At 40.5% G+C, this 3,173-nt stretch overlaps 1 non-coding gene across 1 annotated transcript; it reads left to right on the forward strand.

The window, feature by feature from the left end:
* Positions 1–704: 704 nt before the first annotated feature.
* Positions 705–776, forward strand: TRNAE-UUC (transfer RNA glutamic acid (anticodon UUC)). Its single transcript has one exon. It is a non-coding gene; the product is annotated as a tRNA-Glu (tRNA).
* The last annotated feature ends 2,397 nt before the right edge of the window (positions 777–3,173 follow it).

Genomic DNA, 3,173 nt, shown 5'->3' on the forward strand with positions numbered 1-3,173 from the left:
AAGTTAAATTGTAGGATACCCAGCTAGTGTCACATGGAGTTGCTTGGTGGGAAGAAACCCACACATCGGGTGTCAGAACTGTTGTGAGTTTGCTAGTAAAGTGCGAGTAAAAGAGACACAGGAGGAAGAACTGAGTTTCCTAACTCAGCTCCCGACCCACAGAAAGTGTAAGATAATAAATTTGTGTTGTTTAAGCTGCTAAATTTGTGGTAATTTGTTATGCAGCAATAGAAAACTAATACACTCTAATCCTTATAATAATCCATGTACTATTAATATTCCCACTTTACATACAAGAAAAATGAGGCACAGAAAGATTAATAACTTGCCCAAGGTTACACAAGTGGTAGTGGGATTTAAATTTCAGCAGTCTGGAATGAGAGCCTACCCACATCCACCCATATCACTCATCACCCTGATCAAAATCTCTGGGTCTTTATCTACCGAGACCCCCTCCAGTGGATGCCTCGAGGCTCAAATGCTACAAAACAAACTCCCAAAAAAAACAAACTCCCAAAAAGTTATAAATAAAATCAAAAGACACACCATAGAGTGGTAGGAGAAGGAAATACCTGTAATTCATATAACTTACCAATGATTAGTATCTAGAACATATTAAGAAATTATACAAATCAAAAGCAAAAAAAAAAAACAAAAAAAGAGAGAGAGAGAAATAACCCAATAGAAAAATGAACAGAGGGAATTCCCTGGTGGTCCAGTGGTTAGGACTCAGCGCTTTCACTGCTGTGACCCAGGTTCAATCCCTGGTCAGGGAACTAAGATCCCACAAGCTGCGGGGCATGACCACAAAAAAAGAAAAAAAAAAAGAAAGAAAGAAAAAAAAAAAAAACAAACAGGAGATATGAACAGGCAATTGGCAGAAAGGGAAAGTCAAATAGACAATGAACATATGACATGGTGCTGGGCCTTGCTACTACTCACGCAAATTTCAACAATGATAAAGACCTAAGTATTGGTAAGAATGTGAAACAAGGACTCTCATGTTCTACCTGAGGGAGTAAAATTCCTACAACCACTTTGGAGAGTGATTTAGGAACATCTCGTAAAACTGAATATAAGAATGTCTTCTGGGCTTCCCTGGTGGCGCAGTGGTTGAGAGTCCGCCTGCCGATGCAGGGGACATGGATTCGTGCCTCGGTCCTGGAAGATCCCGCATGCCGCGGAGCAGCTGGGCCCGTGAGCCATGGCCGCTAAGCCTGCGCGTCTAGAGCCTGTGCTCCGCAACGGGAGAGGCCACAACAGTGAGAGGCTCGCGTATCGCAAAAAAAAAAAAAAAAAAGTCTTCTGAACCAGAAATTCCACTTTAACGTATATAGAGAAACTCTAGTCTATGTGCCTAAGAAGAAATATGAAAGAACATTCACTTCAGTCTGATTTGTATTAAGAAAGAAAATTAAGTGTCCACCAACAGAATGGTCAGTAATTAAGCAGTAAAAACAGTTTTTCCATCTCTAAATATGCTCTATCTCTCCATTTATTTAGGTCTTCTTCAGTTTTTTCAATAAAGTTTGCATTTGGTCCTGTAATCTAAGTTTAACTGATACCAGTCTTTTATGCCATGATATCTTTCTTTTAAATTGAAGTATAGCTGATTTACAATGTTGTGTTAATTTCTGCTGTACAGCAAAGTGACTCAGTTATACATATATATACATTCTTTTTTATATTCTTTTACATTATGGTTTATCCCAGGACATTGAATAGTTCCCTGTGCTATACAGTTGGACCTCGTCCACCCATTCTATATGTAATAGTTTGCATCTACTAACCCCAAACTCCAGTCCATCCCTCCCCTCCCCTTGGCAATCACAAGTCTGTTCTCTATATGCCAAGATATCTTTTTCCTTTTTCTTTTTTTTTTTTTTGGAGTAAAATTGCTTTATGATGTTGTGTTACTTTCTACTGTACAATGAAGTGAATCAGCTACATGTATAACTATATCCCCTCTCTCTTGGATCTTCCACCCCACCCCCTCATCCCACCCATCTAGGTCATCACAGAGCACTGAGCTGAGCTCCCTGTGCTATAACAGCAGGTTCCCACTAGCTATTTTACACATGGTAGTGTATTTTTGTCAAACCTAATCTCCCAATTCATCCCACACTCCCCTCCCCACTCTGTGTCCACATGTCTGTTCTCTATGTCTACGTCTCTATTCTTGCCCTACAAATACATTCAACTGTGCCATTTTTCTAGATTCCACATATATGCATTAATGTATGATATTTGTTTTTCTCTTTCTGGCTTACTTCACTCTGTATGACAGACTCTAGGTCCATCCACGTCTCTACAAATGACCCAGTTTCATTCCTTTTTATGGCTGAGTAATATTCCATTGTACATGGTATCTTAATTCTTAAATTTTAAATGTTGGTTTATCTCCTGATGAACTGAGTTATATGTCCAACTAATTTCTTTCTAATACAAGTGTTTTACCAGGATTTTTGCATGTATAATAACATCTTCCTTTAATCTTCCCAAACAAACAGCAATCTGGCCAAGCATAAAATTCTCTAACTGCACACTTTTCTCTACAAGGAGTTTCAGCAAGGATCTGTTTTCTTCTGGTACTCGTAGAGGTCTAAGCCTATGTTTTGCTCCCTTTAAACAACCTGTTTTTATCTGCCTGTGCATATTGCTTCTCGATCCATGTTGAAAGGGTAAAATTGCTCTGAAGCACTGGCCGTGAAGAGGTGCTGTGGCTCTGTTAGGAGATCACACAGGTCCTGGAACCAAAGAGCAGAAGTAGTTCCTGTCCCTGCAATGTTAGGCTCTCCTGGACCACAGGAACACTTCTCCTGGGAAACCAAGAAACAGTTCCACTGAACCTAAAGCTTTGACTGCATTTGGGGCTTTTCTGCTAGTGGATCAGAAAGCAGAGTGGAGTTACTCTGCTGGTGGGGGTAATTGACCTTAGAGAGCATGAGGAAATAAGATTGCTGCTACATAATCAAGGCGGGGAAGAATATGTCTGGAACTCAGGGATTCACCAGGCTCCCACTTGTTTCCATATACAACAACCATGCCTGGCAAGAACACAGGAGCTAAGGGCTCAGACCTCTCCAGGTAAAGGTCTGGATTTCCCACTAGGCAAACAACATAGACCAGCAGAAAGATGAGCCACAGGTGAGGGGAATCTAGAATGGGTGGCA

This window comes from Tursiops truncatus, chromosome 13, assembly GCF_011762595.2.
Source record: "Tursiops truncatus isolate mTurTru1 chromosome 13, mTurTru1.mat.Y, whole genome shotgun sequence".
NCBI classification, from domain to species: domain Eukaryota; kingdom Metazoa; phylum Chordata; class Mammalia; order Artiodactyla; family Delphinidae; genus Tursiops; species Tursiops truncatus.